Below are 21,584 nucleotides of genomic sequence, written 5' to 3'. Positions count from 1 at the left end.
GGCAGGGTTTTTTTTTTTTTTTTCACACTTCATGTCTGCTTAAGTCAATCGCAGGAGTAAGATAACAAGCTGAGGACGTATCAGCGAACGTAAACACGAAGCTATTGCATTGCAAGAGCGGAACGATGAATTCCCTGACGCCCCTACAACTCGGAGCGCTGGAATAAATATTCTATAAATAATGACTTGCTGTCCTCACAGAGGTGGTATTTGCTGTCTGCTCATACTTGCTGATGGCATTCATTCGTTCATCATAGAGGGGGGGCTGTCGTGGGGCGCACACCAAGGACATGTTGCCAGTCCATCACAGGACTGACACAGGAAGACAAACAACCATTCATTGGACTGTGAGAGGATGCCAGGACACCCAGAGATAAAGGACTCAAAACCAGAACCTTCTTGCTGCGAGATGTTAGTGCTAACCATGACCAACTTCCTAATACTGGATGACTCCGAAACAGTTGTGACCCATCAGAGAATGGACACGTGCCTTCTGAGGGTGTCCTGCAGTGTCTCGCAACAGAATGTTGTTAGTGGTCGTCTTTGGGTCCTATGGGTTGATGCCAGGGGCCTCTGTGGATCAGACTTGTTCCAACGCATCCCACACTACTTGATACTTGATCAGTTTGGGATCTAGTGAATTTGGAGGCCAGGTGTCAGGCTGCATCCTGCTGGGGGTGGCTGCTGTCATCAAGAAGTGTCATTGCTACAGGGTGAAGGTGCCTGGTCTGCTCTAGGTGGGTTTTACATGTCTAAGTAACAGCCACACGAATATCAGGTCCAAAAGTTTCCCAGCAGAACACTGAATTGTCACAACATGATCAGTGTTACTTACTTCACATACTAGTGGTTTTAATGTCTGATCAGTGCGTACATAAGATTCTATAGTACTTTTAAGGGGTTTTCACACATTATTCAGAAACCAGAAAATGTGTCAATTCAATTGGGCTGATGTGAAAAGTCTTCCATTCAAAAAAAAAAAAAAAACAGAGCTGAGTCCAGTTAGAGAGAGTGGTCTTACCCTCGGCTACCTTATAACCAAGTAGTTCACCTGCGTCTTTGGAACAGTTTGCATCCATGACGGTAATTTTCTACACATGTAATTTGGTGTTCCATTCCAAAGTGGCACTAATTCATAGTTGCTTATGGTAACTAGGAGGATGGTGAAGCTTATGGCAGTTTACACGTTCTGCGGTGGAACAGAACCTTGAAATGTCCAAGAACGATTTCTGATCTTCCTAGGTAAAAAATAGAAGAGGAAGGATGATAGTCTAAAAAATAAAAGGATCCTCAGTGAATAAAAATGCTCAATACCATTGATTTGGCCTTTCAGTATTGCCAAGCGCTGAAAAGCCAGTGAAGCTTCTGGATTATCTACTATATTGTGTTCTTCAAAGAGATGAACATCTTTTTCAATGTCCTAAGTAACATGAAAACAATATTTTGATGACTAAATACTATCAGAGTTAAATGAGGATCATGTTTATGTGGGAACGTGAGTAATAACCTGTGGCTTGTTTTCATACTCTTGTACCGTCTGTTACCACTCTAAAGTCATTGTCTTTTGGGCCCAGGGCTCTGCTGATTTTCCATCGAGCGATCTAATGAGAAGCTGATTTACAAGTGGGATGCCAAGAGAATACTTATAATTAGACAGCAGAGGAGCAAACCAGCCTGAGTCCGGGTCAATTACCCAACACTTAACCCTCTGTGGCACTCATCAGTTCCTAAGACAGAATTGATGACTCACGGGTTAATTGGGTGCAGGTAAACCTTGTTGTCCTCATAGACCTCTGCTGACGCACTCTAGCTCTTAGCTGAGACTAGATCCAGCACTCACCTGTTGTGTCGAAGCACTGCATATCGAATAGTCTTCACTTGTACTGTATTCATTGGCACCAAACGGAGGTTTTCAGGAGAGATTTGGCAGGGAGATTGAATCTGAAATAGACGCGGACAAAGTGACTGGGAGAGACAAATCAGTGGCAGTACTTTGTCTAAATAATATCATTCCGACAGCTGCACCACTTTCAGTCTATTTGTATATCAAGGAGGCGTGCACTATATGAGGCTCATTAGCCTGTGACTGTAAACCAATTACTAACACACCCCTACCCTGCATGCACATTTCATTAATGAACAACAGATTTTAATTAACGAAAAAACCCCATTAATCTTTAGTGTTGTGGTCAGGGAGACGGTAGCTTTGGCTTCTTAACATCATCAGTTTGAAAGCCTAATCCCAAACTAAAGACAAAAGTCACTCTTCTTTTCATACATTATCATGTTTCTCTCATACATTCAGTTAAGATGGAAATATATGGTCATCTACTTTATTACAACTCGGCAATGACAAGATAACTGAGATCCATTATCACGGCGATTTGGGTAGAAAGAAGCAAGGCAGAGCAAGAAACACAAGGTTGGTTAAAGTCATTTATTCAAAGAAAATATAGGATTACAGGGAATTTATAGACCAAACCTTCAGTTGCAAATGTCAATACTCACTGTGTTTGTGTCCCAGCACAGTTTCGTAAACTGTTATAAATCTAGCTCACTCACCTCATGTGCTCTATATTGCAGCCGTTCATGCCCAAAACTCTATGTAAAGACTTACAGTCTGGTCCAAAACAACCATTCATTTTAACAAGTGGATATTTTGCAAATGAAAAAAACAAAAAAAAAAAAACAAAACAGAGCAGCAAACTTTTCCCATGAAATCGCAATTTGATGAATTGGGGCCCGTTTTCTTGACAGCAATGGCCTTTGAAGGACCTAAGAGTCAGTAGGTTCAAAGAGACGAAACTTGAGGAGTTTGTTTAGCCGTTCAGGACCATTAACTTTTATTTAACTCAGTATAAACCAGCATAAACAGCCCCAAACTTGCGGTGCCATTAGCATCCAAGCTAAGCTAATGAGATAACAAACTTGCTAACGGACCATTGGCATGTGGCATAATCTTGATAGCAACAACTTACAGTGTCGTACTCAGTCCAGCTCAGAAAATTGAGAGAACAGATGGATGTGACTGCAGCCTGGGAAACTAACATTTTAGCAATTAGCTCACCGGCTATAGTAGTACGAATCCTGCAACTAATCAATAATTAAGCAAAGAAACTGCATATTTTCGCTTTCTGACGCAACCACACTTTTCCCTCTACTCACTGATCAAATAAAATATGAAACAACAAATCAATTTCTCTGATATGCTGTTCATTTTACCCTTTAGCTTCAGTGATATCATTCTTGTGAAAGGAATGAGGAAAGAAAGAAAGTCCACATCTGTAAAATCTATTGTATGTAAACTTATTGTGGCAAAATCAACAGTTTCATGTTATTTCTCCACTTCACATTTGTGTCTCCTTTATAAATACCATTTAATGTGAGCAGTGTGGGACATGCACGTGGTTCCAGGGCGTGGTGGTTCTCTTTGATCCTTTTAGTCTAATTAAAATAGACAAAATAATAAAACTCGATAATATTTCTTAAACCAGACACACCCATGCACCACCTGAGGCCATGCCTTTTTAAGTTAGCTTCCATCTCCTAGCTTCTCCATAACTCTGACCTCAGGAGAGGGTGTCTCACAGATCTTAGCCAAACCATGACGCAAAGCTGTGAGTCACTGTTCAGAGCCCGGGGATAAGAGCATTAGAGCTATTAGCATTAGGTCAAAGACAGCTGCAGTGAAATCATCTGAACTTTGCCTTATTTTTTTTCTATTTATATTGGGTGAACCAGTGGAGTCATTCTTGTTGACATGTGCTCAAAGTGTGCCATACTTTTGGGGTTTGAGGTTTTGTTCACTTGTAATTGTAGTGTTAAAGAGTTCTGTATCTGTTATTACTATAAAAAATGTACTGTAAATGTAATGTTCCTTTCAGAAAAGAAAGATTCTGAGAAGATTTACGCTCATGGAAACCAGGGCTACTGGACTTATAGAGTTTCTTTGAAGACATTTCATCTGGGTTTCTTCCTCAGTTCTAAAGGATTGGTGGGGACTAGTGGGGATTTTAATAGGCCATTACCAACATGCATGTCTAGGGTCTGTTGATGACTGTTTATGAATTGGAGGAAATCGTTCCATCCACAAGGGTACAATTCATAGGGGGAAGGAACGCAAACATTATTGTGCAGATAAGACAAATAAACATGCACAGAATCCTACTCTGCAGTTTCAAAATGGACAACATCTCCCCACTAGTCCTTTGGAACTGAAGAAGCTACCCGGATGAGAATTATGGGCCAACATTTTAAGGCGTAAAATGGTCCAGACTTCTCTCTTCAACCCAGATTATCTGGAAATGCAGGGGTTTACTGACATGCTTCTAATTCCTCAGAACAGATTAATTGGGGCTGCCTTAATTAATATCAAACATGTTTGATGTTTAGTAATTAACATGTGGGTGATTACATGAGTATTACAATAACCAATGAGAGGGATGAGTCTACAAACACTCAGAGCAGCTGACGGTTGTTGTCAATCACTGCTAAACATTCTAGCGCTTCAGGCTAACATTAGCAAATTGCACGCTAGCTCTCTGCTTTGTTTGTTTTTCTTCTGCAAAAAAAAATTGTAAAGTTCCACTCCTGCTTCCCCCTCCTCTTTTGGTTTGATCGAGAGATTGGCGAGAGGGATATTATCGAGGTTTCTCATTAAATTTGTGTGTACAACATGAATTCTAATTTCAGTAGGATTGATGAGGTCTGAGCCAAGCTTTAGGCCGTGTCCACACGTACCAAAACAATCTTTTTTTCTCTGGTTTTCCTTGTTGTCGATGGATCCATTGCAAAACTGAATCCAGTTGTAGAAAGGCTGTAGTACATATCCCAGGCCTATGCATGGTGTGCTAAAGTACTCAACCAAAATAATAAGAAGAGGTCGAGCGTGAGCATCAACCCTGCGCACAGTACATACAAACATACAGTCCAGAATCCTTTTTAGGTCATGTTGGTGGCGAAACAACAGTATATATTGCCCTTGTCACCCAACAAGGGTCAATATCTGATGCAGCACCGTCACAAGCCTGTAGTCCACCATTGTTGTTGTTATGAGAACTCAATAGAGGGTTAAGGTGATGGCATCATCACATTTGAATCAGACGTCCAAGCTCCGTATTTGTCTTTTTCACTGGAACCTGGATTCAAAAAGGTGCAGTTCCAGTCACTGAATAATCTAGACCCATCATGACAGTTGGCCTAAATGTGCGAGACTTATGTGGTTTCACTCTTAAGTCGGATTTGTGTAAATGTACCCTTAGACTGCAATCAATATATCAGCGTAAGTGAGATAATAAGCAGTTTATTTGCAAAATAAAAGGATGTAAAATATATTTGGCAAGGAAATTAAATTAAATATGAATCTTTGCATATAGTCTGGGCTAAATTAATATGTAAACTCTCACCACCCAGACAACCGACTCTAGGTTACAGAACGACTGAATTATCCGACGTGCTAAAAATAACTCCCCCTTTTATCCTAGACGGGTCTGTGGGTATATTTTATTAACAGCGAGCGGACCAGCAGCAAAGACATGACGCTGTATACCTCCCTCTCCCCCTCCTCATTACTGCCTGATGAGGGTTGGAACATGCCTTCAGGGCTTAGGCAGTGCACTAATAGTGGCTGTCTGGTGACTTAGATGACTGGTGGAGAGTGCAGTCACCCATGGTTTACCAAGCTCTCTCCACTCATTCATTCAGCCAGAACAAACTGGGCCCGCTAGCAGCGGCACCTCCTGTCAGCGCAAATGGTTGCAATGGTGGAAATACAAAATGTAGAAATATTCATTCATCATTTACGAGAAGAAGCTATTCCCCCGCACCAGTGGAATGAAATAAGCAAACATGCTGATGGCCGTCTACTTGCTTCTCATTTTTCAACACTGAAAGAAAAATCGAAATTTACAAGTTACACACGAACGGTCCGAAATTCAATTTTCTGGCCACAGTCTGTATGCCTGGTACAGTCACTCTCTTTTAGCTCATTTTTGGTCTTCACTAACTCATGATGCAAATACTTTATCTTCAGTTAGTTTAAATGTTCTGTTATCTTCATTTGCTGAGTTTTGTCTGTTTGGTTTGTCTGACAGTTTGTGAACCACTGGAAAAACCGAATACGTAAAACCGAAAAAATGGACCGAAAGACGCTAAAAACGCTTCCAAGCTTCCCTTCGGCTTTCTAAGCATTTCAGCATCTTTCAGCCTCTGCAGAGCAAAAACTTTTGCATAACACATATACATCTGTCTCTTACGCTTAAAAATGTTGATTAATGCTGCTTTTCCTCCTCCTATTGTTTGATTGATGCATTTTAATAGCCACACAAGAGAATAAGTGCCTCATAACACCACTGACATACAAATACATACTCCCGCACTCAAAGCAGCGCTGTATAAAGTAAGGATTTATTGCCGAGTTTTGAATCGGATTGTGTTTGATTGTGCAGGTGTTGCCTTTCTAATATGCTGCTGCTGCTATTTCTTCCCATCTGCTGTGCTGACAGTCATGGAACGGTAAATTCTGATTTAGCAGCCTGGGTGTAAATATATAGAGAGCTGTACATACAGGCAGAATGATAATGTAATTTAACTCAGTCTAGAGATATGAGAAGAGCCGGTGTGGGAATAAAGATAATATTCACAAACTCATATCATAAAAACCTACAGAACGAATATGAATGTATGCGGGCAAAGAGAACAGTTGCCAAGTTCCCACAACGCAAGGTGATGTCCACGCTTTATGTTTTCTTATATTTGTCGACACGGCAAATAAATGGTGTTTATTTCCAAGTAATCATTTGGCGATATTTACTCTGTAAGAGAAGACATCAGTAGATTTACTGGCGTTCCGTCGTGTAGTCAGGCCTCTGAGGAATAGTTATATGATGTTGGAGCTCGACATGAAAAAAAAGGCCTGTGTCCCCAGTGTATTTACAGCTTTCAGGAGGAACAACGTCCTGTTTCCTTGTTTCACTGCCTGCTCATCTAAAAAGCATAACAGTGAAGCACTTTAAGTCCTGGATCACCACCATGATCAGACTGACCTGGACAGAAGGGATTTCAATTAATTTAAACTTATGATAATAATAACAACCACTTCCTGTTTTTTGTTCAATCCAATGAAGATTCAAGCAAAACATGTCCGACTTCACAATCAAATAGTTCCAATAAATAAATAAATAAATAATAGCCGTAAACTGGGGGAAAAGGGTTTAGTATCCTTTCAGCAAATGCCTCAAATCCAGCTGTCTTGGAGCAACACAGACTGACGCCAACAGGTTGGGAGGAGGAGACAATAACGTGCAGAGTTGGTTTATTTTAACCTTATAGCAATTCTCACCTTTCTGGCATGATGCACAGCGCTTAAAATAAAAATTTGAACTTGAGCAACTCCGGCTCCTCCCAAAGTCCCACCGCAGCCCCCTACTTGATCTTTGACGCTCCCCGTCTCCCCCTGACGCATGCGGTGGAAAAGTGAGTTTAGAGGCGGAGGAGCAGCGCGAGTGAAACGGGTCAATGGAGTCAGATTCAGAGGCACCGGTAAGAAGTAAAAATAGTTATTCAGTGAAATCCAGTTCTGTATGTGTCTATCTATATAAAATAAAACGCCATCGTAATGTTCGGTTACCTTGGTTGTCTGCCATTATCATTAACGTTATAATCGTAATTATAGCATTTCAGTTTGTGTAATGTGTAATTTTTCGTCAGAATTCACAAAGTTTTCTTGTAAAACTGCTGCTGTAACGTATTACCTCGCCAGAACTGTCCTGGTAACGCTAGTCATTAAGTTAGGAGGAGGATGCAGCAATTTTGTTTGCAGGCTTTAGACTTGAGTACTTGTTTTGACGGCTAACGGTAGCTAACGGTAGATAATGGTAGCTAACGGTAGCTAACGGTAGATAACGGCAGCTAACGATAGCTAATGGTAGCTAGCGGTAGCTAACGATAGCTAATGGTAGCTAACAGTAGCTAACTTTAGCCCAAGGCTGTACGCTTACTTTTTTAGGTGATAGCACTGGGGCTAGCAAGTTAAAAATTTTATATTATATTTTTATTTTGGAAACAGTAATTTCCGCTTTCATTAGCTCCTGCGTTTCTAGGACAGGGACCTGCAAACTGATGTAGAGATTAAGTAGGGACCCCCTACCTACTATATGTGTCCTAATGTTACATTTATTTCAGCCTAGTGCTACATAAATATACATTATTATTGTCATCTTGCATTCAATATTAGGCTGTTCAAATAATACGCAATCATAATGTGTATTTAAAGAAATTTAAATTTGTGGGGGAACATTAAAAAAAAAAAAAGTATAATCAACCAAACACTTTGCAATCCCCTGTTGAAGAGCTATGTTCTGGGATGCTCAAGCTGAACGTGCTGACAGTATACGTGTGTTTATTTACAGTATAAAACTGTAAAAAGGGAACTATGGTTGAACGCTGCTCAGACTTATGGCACCATTTTATATCGCTAACATTAATGCTAACTAAAAAAACAGCAACAAAGTGCAGCATCGCCCAACGTAAACATACTTTCTGCTAAGCCCACATTGCATTGCGTTTTTGCATTGCGTTTTTTGCCCTTTGAGCCCTACTAATACTTCTTAGAGAAGATACCAGTGAAACTCTTTTGCATGCGTGCTAGTGAATACATATGTCCCATCAAACAGAATGATTTTTAGTAGCAAATACCACGAAAGTTGTCACACTGTACAGCCTTGCTTTAGCCCCCTTAAAGACGTTTAACTTGAACCTTATAGTATTGCCTTATATAGTATACTATACATACAAACAGCCAAGAAGCTCTGCAAATCATTTAATTTGGACCGAATAAAATTATTATTATTATTTTTATTGTTTTATATGAGAATTGAATATTGATGAGCTTAAACACCCGGTGGATCTCATTTACATTATAGTGTGCCATATGCTTATTGGGACGATTTTAAGACGACAAAAGAAAAGTGTATGCCAGAAAGAAAAAAAAAAGTATTTTTTAGCCGAATCAAATCTTGTTTTACTGCAGTATATTATTCTAGATGATTCAAATCGTACATAAGAAATAGCTTGTTTGTCTTTGCTGTCTTTCGTGGATGAACTGCTTTTGAACCAGAAAATGAACATTTAGTGAAGTCCAGAGTAGTAATAGGCTCTTAATTGTCTTAATTGTCTGCTGTTAGTAATGTATTCAGTCTGGAAGAAAAAAAAAAAGTCATGGGTTTTTAATGCTGGGGGGCTGCTACGCACACACCAGGGTTGTGTTACGAATGTATTCAGCACACATTAGGAGGAGCTGTGGAGAATGTCCTTGTGGTATATATGCAGCCTCAAAATGCAGACCTTGAGCTCTGGAACTGGAGTCTCATGCTGTCCTGAGGAGAAAGAATATTTCATGATCCTGACCCAAACTAGGCCCCAAAAAAAGAAGAATTCTCAAAAGATTCTCAGTCTGCGGCTGGGAAGTTAATTACAAAATAAAGTCGTGTACTTTATGTTCACTCTCTCAGACACACCGGCGTGACAACAGTGAACACAGATGAACACACGAAAGTCAAATCTCTGGATGCCTGTCCCATTTTACATAAAAGCTCCATTAAAAGCTTGTTTATCAAAAGAGGTAAAAAAGAGTTGATTTGAAAGGGATTTACTTCAGTCTGGATTCAACATTTATAAGATTTATACCTGACACACAATCCCGAGGCCTCAGGTGGCATTTTGAAGAAGTACGATAGTTTAAAACAAAGTAACCAAGTAAAATATTATATTTATGCAATGTTACTGTGTAATCTAAGACCAGGCAGTACAATTACAACACAAAGTTGTATTGAGCCCAAATTATCCTATAAATATAAATCATTTACATCTGTACTTGCAATTGCTTTAATCTCCATATCTCAGAGTTCACGTGATTAGCTATGCGACTGCCATGTGCTTTCACAACCGTTGAAAAACCATTAACCTTCCTTACACATTTGACTCTGCATTTCAAAAGTACATTTTAATAATGTTTTTTTTTTTTTTTTTTTTAAAGCAGGCCTGTGATATTTAAATAGCTGCTGCCTAGCCACAATCAGTACCAGCCAATTAGTCTTATTACTTTAATTGTATTCAGTTCAACATCCTGTTCTAGAAGTAAATAGACTTATATGAAACCACGGGAACTCAATGCATCAATTAGTTTATTCCGTCTGGTGTATTTTATAGTTAATCAAGCTGGATTGGTAAATGGAAAAAAAAAAAGAGAAGAAATAAATAAAACGGATTGGAGAGAAATTCTAACAGTAGATAGCAGGTGTGGATAAAACTTTTAATTATAAGAGCAGCAAATGTGGGAACAAGAGCAGTTTGGTGCAAGGTGTAAATTGCCTTCCTAGAGAAAATTTACAATTTAAAGTAAATGACACTTAACAGGATCAGTCTTTTCCAAACCGTTGGCCACTTAGAGCTCGTCAGTTTGGGTTTGTCTAAATGCTTCTAGATGCATTAGCGGCGTAATGATTGCAGGGTGTGAAGAAGGCATGCGTGGTATTTTAATCAGCTGCTACCCAGGAGGAATTAGTCTGTATGTCTTTCAGGAAGTTTACCCGGCTTTTGTCAGTCTTTGCTCTTTAACCCAAGCTTTTTCTTTTGTATTTTTTTTTTGTTGGAATCTAAGTCCCATTATCCAAGTGACCTTTCGGATGCTGAATTTTCAGACCGAGTGGGCGGACATAAATGATGCACTTCATGAGTATACATCAGGCTCTCTAATCGATTCTCACTCACAATGCTGCGCGCAATGTTTGCTGGGAGGCTGCAGTTGTAAAACTGTTGAGGGATTTCCTTCACTTTAATGCGGCATTAGGTATTCATGAGAAGCAGATGCATCTAATGTCAAATTAAAATGGATGTCTGCCAACAGGAAACTATAGGGAACAGGAATTATAGTTATTTGTTGGCTCTCCCAGGTGGATAAAACCACTGCCTGACATGTAATTTAACACGTTTGACTATCAGATGTAGTGTTATGTGCGCTTTAATCCCTCTGTGTAGCTTGAATTGTTTGTATCTGCCACAGTGAGTTGATCTAAGAATCAGCATCTACACCTTCCACAGTGGAATGATAAATTATATTGATGTAACGTCGGCTGCATGATCTGTCGCCCGTTCCTGTAATTTGTCCACAATTTTTGTCCTCGGCTGACAATAACGTAGATGGATGTTTAATATTTAATATGCAGGAGGGGGGTAATGTAGCCACTGGCCCCCGGAGCCAGACCTCTTTCCTGTGCTGCTGCTGATTTGGCAGGATGTGCTCAGGCACTTAGCCACTCAGTTACCGCTTAACAGCTCACTGAGAGCCTTTTCCTTTAAAGCCAACACACCGACAGAGTGGATAACTGACAAAATGGACAGATGGGTATTTAGAGACACAATAGTTTTTTTTTCCAGTAGAGGTTTGCACTACTCCAAGCCGGTATAATTGAGCAGATGTTTTCTCTCAGGCTACACTTTTTCCAAATTCCTCTTTTATTCCCTTTCTTTCTTTCTTTCTTTCTTTTTTTTTTATTTTTACGGAATCACCTTTGGCAGTTGCCGGCCTGATGTTTGGACTCGACGACGTCTCTGTGTCAGTAGGTTTTCAGCAGCACGGTAGCGCGGTGACTTTGTGCGCCACACAGCAGCATCTTATCGTTTGGCATTCATAGCACACGCTCGGGCGCTTCACTTTGATGAAATTGCTGCTTTCTTGAACTGCGCCGAAGCCGGCAAATAGCACAATTACGTATCCCCACGAGTCAACTCACCGTAAGCCGTGGACAACAATGGCCCTGGGTTTTTTCCTGTATGTCATTCACTGTCTGAGTGTGTCGTTTAGAGCTGTCCCTCGTAACAGACTGTCAGAAAAAGGCATAACTATTTTCAATTCTTTAAATATGTTTCCAATCTTCTTTCTAAAATTCCTCATCTCTACCTTTGCTGCTATAAACACAGAATACCTGTGGATAACAGCTGACCCGCGTATCTTACCTAATATGTATAAGATATATATAAAAAGAATGAAATCAAGGCTTCTGTGCAGATGTACCAGTCAGCGAAGCTTTGATTTTTTTTCTTACGCTGCCCTACCTGGACCTGTCTGAGTCCGTGCGGCCAACGAAACCATGAAAGACCACTGGAAATATCAGATTCTTTCATCTGAAGCAGCTGCGTCAAGGCTTAGGAGTATAATGTCTTTGATTGCGGACCAGTTGGCATTGTGCATGTGTGTGTTGTTGGTTGCTGGGCTGAAGTAAGGGGGTTTATTTTAGTGGTGAAGCACAAACACACCAAGATTTTTTTTTGGTTTAAAATAATGCAACCTTCAGCATGCGCTGGGACGGTCCGCAGCTGAATTTAAAGCGGCCAGAATGAAAAAATCAGCAACTCCAAGGCCGAGGCCGAGGAGCTCTATGAGTCCGAGCTGGGGGTGAGTTTCTGTCCCAAGCAAAGGAGTTTTGCTAACAAACCAACAGAAGACCGACAGGCAGCTTGGTGTGGCAGCTGTAATAATGAGGGTGATGTATCAAACCATTTTGGTGAAGAGGGAGCTAAACCCTAAGGCAAAGCTTTCGATTCACCAGTCGATATAAGCTCCAACTCTCACCTACAGTTAATGCCGTTAGTGAATGAAAGAATGGCATTGCAGATACAAGGAGCAGATGCGAGGTTCCTCCATATGGTAAGAGTGGGTGAGGAGTTCAGATATCCAGCTAAGGTGGTTTCAGGCGTCTGGTGAGGACGCCTCCTGTGTAATTAGGAGGTTTACCAGGCAGGATTACCTTGGAACAGACCCTTGGGTAGACCCAGAATGCACCAGAGCAGTGCTTCTTCTCTTTCCCCACTTTGAGCAAGGGGGAATTTTCAAGCCACACCTGCCACGGTCGCCCCAACAGAAATCGTGACAAGTTACACATTTTTAGATTTATAGAGGGTACGCACGTGACGTCACCGCAAGCAAAGTCTCTGTGGTTATGACCACTGAGCGGCAAAAACTGACAGATTAGCATGGAGATTAGATGCATTAGTTTGAATCAAAGGATTTAATAGCATCTAAATTGTAAATTTAATTAAAAGAAGGCAAAGAGCTGTTGTGTAATTGACTGTAACAGCAGCACTGCCAAAGAGAAGTAAATGCATCGCTGCCTTAGAAGAATCAACTGGAATCCAGGCACCGAAACTTGGTGTTGTGGTTCACATTTAGTGTCAGGTAATATTCATTTATGCTGTATTTTTTGATGAAATCATACCTTAAGTTACTCCTTAAGTTACGTTCTGGAGGGCTGTTTGATAAGTTTGTCCATGTTGTTGTTTTGGCGTAGTTACGGCCGACAGTAACTATTTCAGTTCCAATAATAAATAACAATTAAACAATAAAAGGAATATTTGCGATCACTCCTCTTCATCCTTTTAACGCCTGGTCGGACGCTACAGTATTGTATGGCTAATGTTACTTCTCAGTAAAGCTCCGCTAGCGTTGAAATGACCTAAAGCTAACTTAAAGTAACTTAAACTGAGGCTAAACCACTTTCCAAATCCATACTAGTTCGTATGGATCATTGTCGAGTCTAATCTCCCTTAATTTAATCTGATATTCAAAATGTTTCCGGTCTCGCTGTATTTACTGATAGATTTCACTGTGTTTTTGTCGCTCAGGCGACAGTGGCCTCAGCGCACACCCTCTATTGAACTGACACAAAGTAATGTTATACTTCATAACAAATCAGAAACCAATATCGCCAAATAACACAATAAAGGTCCAGTTGCATCAAAAACCAAAAGTACAGTATTTAAAAGGCCAGAAAATAATGAAAGTCATTGCAGCCACAAAGCAAATCAATTTCTCAAAGCAGAATCAGAATCAGCTTTATTGGTCAGGCATGTGTGCACATACTAGGGATTTGACTCCAGTCACTTTGCTCAGTGGTACAACAAAATAAAAACAACACTTGACTTGAATAAGCATAAAAATAAAAACATACCGAAAAATGGAAGAACTGTACAACATAAATAAGACTTTCAGATAAGGTGAGCAAGTGAAAATGCATTAGTGGCCGCAATGAGCCTGTTTTCCACTACACATCTTTTCAAAGCAGAGTGACTGCTACTCTTAAATCATGCCCAATTTTGAGCTGGAGTGAAGCAACAGCTGAGAAACCCATCTCACAGAGAGAAGATGCAGCAAAAGGTAGAAGAATGCAGACAGCTCTCTGACCAGTGACTGAATAGTCCCTCTCCACTCCAAACCAGAATTCACTAACCCCGGATTTCCACTGGACACGCTCCGCAGTAGATCACGGCAATTTACGTCAATGTGAGTGTTTCCACCGGGCGCGTTTCAGAAACGTCCCGGAAGCATGGCGCTGCGCCGCGACACTAAATATAGGCGGCTGTTCTATTTTTCCCCACTTGTTGCTTGGGAACCGCGTCAATACGAGTAGATCGCATCGTCCAGGCAGGAAGTCCATCACATAGTGGATCCGGGGTTATTGTAAAGAAGGCGCATTAAATTGAACATTTCCTGTCATGTGTCAAGCCCCACCTGTTATGTCTCCATTTCCCACCAGTGGGGCACGCCTCACACTTTGAGCGGTTGTATATATTGACTGCCCCGGGAACTGGAATGCGTTGCTGGGGCCAGGCCGTCTGAAATACCACGCTGATCGGAAGCGGATTAAAATGAATGGATGGAACTAATGATTTAATCCTAATTTTTTTTTAGATTAACTGATCATTTGCTCGGCTCAGGGCATCATTTAATGTCTTGTTTTGAGACTGATCCTCAAATTGTGAATCATAAAATGTTTGACATTTCATTTCCCTTGAATAAGCTAAATGTTACAGATCTACTGCAATCACTGACTATTACACAGATGCATTTTAAAACATTTCAAGCAAGAGCTTTTGCTGAGTCTGTACAGTCGTATAAATTGGTGTCTTTCAGTAGCCAGCCCTGCAGTTCAGGCCCTGGTCATTTTGTTGCACTAACAAGATTTGGATATCTACTTCACATGCATCTTTCCCTCTTCCAGTGCACAGCTGTGCTCCCAGAAGTCACTCTTCCCAAAGCATTTCAGCATTTCACAACGAACAGCTCTTTTGAGACGTGAAGACACGCACGCCATTTGTCTGAAATAGCCTGGCGTGAGGTCTTATTTCACTGCATAAATAAATCAGAAGAACTGCTAAATGGCTAATTTGCATGTGTAGTCTCAGTAAATAGTCAGTTATGCAAAATGTTACACTCCTGTAGATCAGCAGTTAATATCTCTCTTAGTGTCCTCACATACCACTACCATGCACCTTCATTTACTCATTGTTTTTCTCTCTCTCCCTCTCTCTCTCTTCTCTTCAAGGAGATTTACACTTGGACGGTGGCCACCGCCTCAGTTGCTACTCTAATCACTTACTGGTCTTGCTCCAGAGCCTCGATGCTGCAAGCTCCTAGGCTTTCAAAATGCCTGCATTGCAGGAGAATCAGAGGGCTGATATGTAGAGAGGAATTCAAGGTGGTTGAAGTCATAGTGCGTGTGTTGGTAGAGAAAGTAGGTTGTTTTTTTTTTTCACTTCTGACAGGTCGTTGGTGTAATTGGAGACATATGCAGCCGCAGAGGCACAACAGAATAGAATAGAATAGAATGCATTAACATGCATGTCTGTGCGGAAAGCAACAAAAGGCATAAAAGATAAGAAATATTGCTGCGCAAAAGCCAGAGTGGGAAATAAAACAAGCTTGTCCAAGTAGCGGCGGTTCCGAGCCATATGGGCGTTTTCAAAAGGGAACGTTTAAACAATGGCCTTGTGCAGCCTGATGGCTGTGGGGACAAAGGACCTGCTGAACCTCTCGGTCCTGCAGCGTGTTGTGAGAAGCCTCCCACTGTTGTTGTTCCTCTGCCCCTCCAGTATGTCATGGAGGGGACGTATGATGTTGTCCAGGATGGACTGCGCTGTGTTCCATACGCGTCTCTCAGCAGCAGTTCCCAGTGAGTCCACCCAGGCCTAAAGTAATGCATAATTAAGATGTTAGCTGTCTCTCTCTGCATTACTAGCCCACCTCAGCTCCACTATTTCTTTGACCCATTTTTGAACTAGACACCACATTGGGGTCGAGAGGCGCTTTTCAGGAAACCTTTGTGTGACGGTTTAGATATGGTGAATTCATAGACGTAGTTACATTTGTGACTCTGGTTTCTCCGAGTATACGGCTACGCGTTTCTGTGGCTACGGTGGCTCCCTCTTTTACCACCAACAAACAGTGATTGGTAGCTGGTGTAAAATGCAGTGCTACAGGTGAGGCCGTGCAGGAATTTGGAAGAATTTGGAGAAACTGGAATTTAAGTGGCATTGTATGAATTGTTTGATAAAAGATTGAAAATAGCTATGTGGTTTTAAATTAGGAACTCTTCTGGTTGTTTGAAAGATTTACAGTGGGACGTGTTTTAATTCGGTTGTAAATTTCAGATGAAGGAAAAGGTGAGACGGCGCATGGTATGAGAACGGAGATGGAAGTGAGCTATGAGTTACGGCTCAGTGAGCAGAAATAAGAAGAAAAAAAGGGAGAAACGCCCGAATGAGCATAAGGGGTTCAGATGTGCACGGTGAGGACTGACTAAAGCACTGTGCTGGCAACACACTGGGCCCTCTATCTGCTCTGAATCACTGATTCTTTATTCCTTTTGGAAGTGCTCATATGACAATTTAATGCTGGCGAAGACTGTCTGCACTGTGTAAGGACATCACAAAAGCATGCAAACAAATTTAATCAGTGCAACAGCATTAAGATTCATTTACTCCCTGTGGTTTAATAATTGGTGTACAGAGTAAGAGTTATGTGAAAATATGGACCTAAACAGATCAGGAACAATATTAGGAGCTGCTGCACACTGTGTACATTATATACTGAAGTTAGTGTATCATCGTTGGGAGGGCTACATTCCTTTGTGGTGTAAAGTTCTTGGTCTTGGCATTCACTCTGCTGTGTGTTTGTTTTTGCTCAAAGTGTTCATTATGCGGTATGTTTGATGATAATAAATTAAATCTCAGTTGGAATCACTGAAAGCTGAAACAAGGGAGCGCTTCCCAAAAACAAAGTCATTTGGCTTGGCAGCATGCGCACATGAGAAATTAGAGATCGAATTTTTCCTTCCCCTGCACCTCCACAGGTTTTCCTCCTCCGCTCTCGCTCTCGGTCTTGTTTTTTTTTTTTTTGTTTTTTTTTGTTTTTTTTTGTTTCGCAGGGAAAGGAGACATCGGCAGGGAAAAGGGTGTACGGCAAATGTGGGGATGATGATGGAGCAGAGGGTGTTTGTTTTCGCTTCAGGTTGTAATTGAGGTTTACGACATCTGCGCTTGCAACAAGTGAGCAACATGGTGAGGACTCATGTGACAACACAAGTCTCTTAAAAAGAGACAGGCCAAACTGGATTAGACTGACAAATGAGTTTCGGTTTGTTTGAGTTTTCTTCCCACCTGCGCATTTCATGCCTCTAGCAAAATTCCTTACTCTATTTGTTTTGCACTCATTAGTTCTCCTATTTCTTCCTATTGACAGTGATGGATATGTGGTCATAAATCTCATTGTGTGATGAAAATTTGAAACCATTCATTAAGGTACATAAGATTTAAACACAAACTAGAACTACTACCTTGTGGTTTTACATTTTGCCCAACCAGTGAAGTTACAGCTTACCTCCATGTTTGTCCAGACTGATATAATGTACTGTAAGTAGTGAAAACCTTGAAGGAATTGAGGAAAAGTGGTTTTACAGCAACATTAACATATCTCAATGAAGTCAGAGACATGATACAATACAATACGAGATGACACAATACGAAACAGTAAGACACGATGCGATATGACGTGTTAAAACACAAAACGATACGAAAGGTTATGACATGATACGATACGGTAACACACGATACGCGATACACGATACAGCACAATATGATATGACACGCTGGCACGCTACAAAACGATAATAATACGGCATGGTATGAGACTAGGACACGTTAAGACACAATACAATACGAAAAATATTAAGACATGATAGGATACGATAACACACAATACGACACGATATGAAACATTAAGACACAGTAAAACACAAAACGATACAAAGTGTTATGACATGCTACGATACAACATGATACGATATGGCACCATATGATAAGACACGATACAATACGGTATGGTGCGAAACTACGACACAATACAATACGAAATGTTAAGACATGATTGTATAACACACGAAAAGACATGGTACAATATGAAACGATGAGATACGATACGATACGATACAATGCGATACAATACCATGAGGCACAATATGATCACACAGTGCGACACGATAAGATACAATTATTGTACTTGTATTGTATCGTGTCTTACGATACGATACGTTACGATAAAGAGGAGATAAGATAAGCCTTTACTTTATCCTACAGAGTTTAAAATGTTTCATTGGTCTCCCAGTGGACCAGATTGTTTTCAAGATTTGAAACTTTGTAAATACTGATCTGAAAACTGCTACGCAACAACTGCTTTTTCTAATCAGAGATTTGACTGTGCAGTTATTCTGAAACTACAAAATGAATGATCTAAAAAATAAAAAAATGAAAGCTGTGATCTTGGAGGAGGTGCTATATTCACCAGGTTAATTAATCAATACCCTAACTGGATGAATCGTTCTGTGTTGTTCTGCTGTCAAGATGCATAGTCCAAGCCTCCGAAACTCCGTTTTAGTCTTGCAAACGTTTTTTAAAGCTTTCAAACACTGAGTCTAAAAAGCTGAAAGCAGGGAAAACTGGATCTGTAGAGTTACCTGTAGCTGAAGAAAAATATTTAATCCTGTCTTGTTCCATTATTCCAGTCTCAAGGTGTGAACAGTGGGTGAAACTTCTGAACGTAACATGAACAACTTAATCCTAAAGTGTCATCATATTGGATTTAATTAAACATTTGTGCGAAAGACGTGTTTTGTGAGGACCCAGTGGCCTCGACCTTTAACCTTCATCAGTTCATCTTTGAGTCCAGGTGGTGATTTCATTTGAGAGGATCTTGTCAAGGTGTTCCTGAGACATCTCAATCAAAAAAATGCCTCTGACCTCGGTTGTCGGTTGCGGGGGCGCAGACAAAAGACACTGATGTCACTTTCAACAAATGTTTTTATGTTGTTTTTGTCAGTTAACTAATAGAAAGTGCAGCAAACGGGAAACGTATCATCATTATACAGTAGGCAGCCTTCTTGTGAGATTATTTGCAATCACCGTCCCTATATCACTCTGTAAAATGTGTAAATAAAAAGACAAATACAAACTCAGTAATTAATACATTAAAAACAAAACGATATCCGAGTTGTTAATGGATATTTTACAATTCCAGGTGCTGAAAACCCACAAGGATTCCAATGAAGTAGTCATTTATAGACACGTTTACTATTAGCCACTATAAGTATTGCACTAATTATCTAATGAGGAGGAGTTCCTAAAAGACCAGTTGCTAATGGTAATGTGTTTATATTCTCCCTTTTATCTTTCAGTTGGAAATAAAAGAATAGAAGTGAGAACAAACGGTGTAACACATATTTTATTTGTTCCCCATGTTTCTGTGCGGCGATACCTGCATCGACTGAAGCGCTGATTGTTGCGTTTACACTTTTGTACTGAACGGGGGAACAACAACGCTTTCAGCTCCAGAAAACCCTTTTCAATCAGGGCTCGTCTCTCCCGCGGCTCTTTTATGTCCAGCTCCTCAGGTCCTCTGCAATCACCGAGCCAGTAGATCTTCCATTATCCTCCACCTAAAGGCTCGTTGTGAGCAAATGAAAGCCATCGCGCGGCGCCACGGCTTCGTCGCTTTGTCCGCAGTCCAGACTTGCTTGGAGAAACGGGGTGATTGTGTTGCAGCGTTTCTTGTTTTGGTCTTTACCAGCGCATACAGAGCCGTGCGCTGCGATGCCGAGAGCTCGCAGCAGATGTGTTTCGCAACATTTCTACCGCCGCTTCTCTCTGATTCGCTCTTACCTGCAAGGAAAAGGCGATAGCAGCTAAGAGTTTCTCCTAGTGTTTCTCTGCAACGTAAATGGAAGATGCTCTAATTTAAGGTGTGCCATCGCCTCCTGTACCCTTTGTTTTTGAGATAGTAGTGTTGCCTTTATCCAGTTAAATGAGATCAATCCCCTGGCCAACAATGAAAATGCAACAATGCAGTTGCTTTCCACTTGAGCAATTGCTGGTTGTCCATCTCCTGGTACCAGACCAAATATGGCTGTCAGAGGACTGGGATCTGTATCTTTGTTATAAATGGATGAGAAAGTTCTAAAAAATTTGTCCCAGAACTCTTTCAGACCAGAACGTGACATATGTCGGCCGGCACCTGCTTAAATCTAGGCCAAGCCGGACTGTCAGGAGTGTCTGTTTAATGGCCATTCATCAGTTCGGGGTTTAGACGGAGCTATACCCCAGCTACACCCAGGAGCTACACGGATCTGCACAGCGTAGCCCACATTGTTGTGCGTCGGCATTTTTCTATAATTACGCCTCTGAAACGCTTGTTCTAGGTCGGAGCTCAGGAATGTTGAACTGCAGTTACTTTTACTGAAGCGACCGCAACGCAGAAAAGATGTCTGACAAGACGGTTGGTAGGAGCCAGAATGGAGGGGGCACTCGCGCGACCGCTGAGAGATGCCGATGAGGAAATGTATTTCGGGCCGATCGCAGTTGTCGCGGTCTGCATCGCCGCGACGTGCAGTTACACTTCTGGGGAGGAGCACATCGGGGTACGAGGATGTGACACAGCTGCATACGTCTATCTTAAGCCTTTATTCTTGCTTCATACTCAATCGCATAGGATTTCACACAGATGCATAAAAGGCGATAGCAGCAGGCGATATTATTTTCTACAGCAGCTTCCTTTTGTTGTGTTTCCTGCTACAAGATAAATGTGTTACACAATGCACTGCCTGGACGTAACTACACAGGGACTAAAGGAATAAACTTGATCATCTCTACTTTATGCTTCTTTATAGAATAACTTAAATATTGACTTGATTTTTGTGTGAGTATGGATAAAAAAAGATAAAAAGAATAAAAAGATAAAGAATGTAGAAGACCAAAACAATGTGAACGCATTGTGTTTGCACTTTTGAGACCAAAAGTGTAATGTTTGAAAGGAAACATTTTGATCTGTCATCAAAGTAATATGACAAAGAAAGAGTTTATTAAAGTCATGAGGGTGAAATTATATCATTTTAAGGAAAGTAATGTGATTATTTTAGAAAGTTTTTACTGCAACACATTATTTTAACGCCGTCAAAACTTCATTCTGACGCCATTATGACTTTTCTGTTCAAAATAGTCGCTCGGATTTCTCATCCTAACAGCAACACTTCCACTCCTTTGTACCACCGGGCTTAGTTCGCATTAACAACAACAGCAAGCTGAGCTGTGATGTTGTAACCCGCCGTCCTCCAAAAAATCTTCAATCAACTTTGCATAATGAGATTTCGGAAAACAAGCCGTGAAGACAAACATCTCAAGGATTGGAACTGATTCCCTGATGAAGA

The sequence above is a fragment of the Mugil cephalus genome, chromosome 16 (assembly GCF_022458985.1).
Source record: "Mugil cephalus isolate CIBA_MC_2020 chromosome 16, CIBA_Mcephalus_1.1, whole genome shotgun sequence".
NCBI lineage: Eukaryota > Metazoa > Chordata > Actinopteri > Mugiliformes > Mugilidae > Mugil > Mugil cephalus.
The sequence above is the reverse complement of the archived record's forward strand: the minus strand, read 5'-3'. Positions refer to the sequence as shown.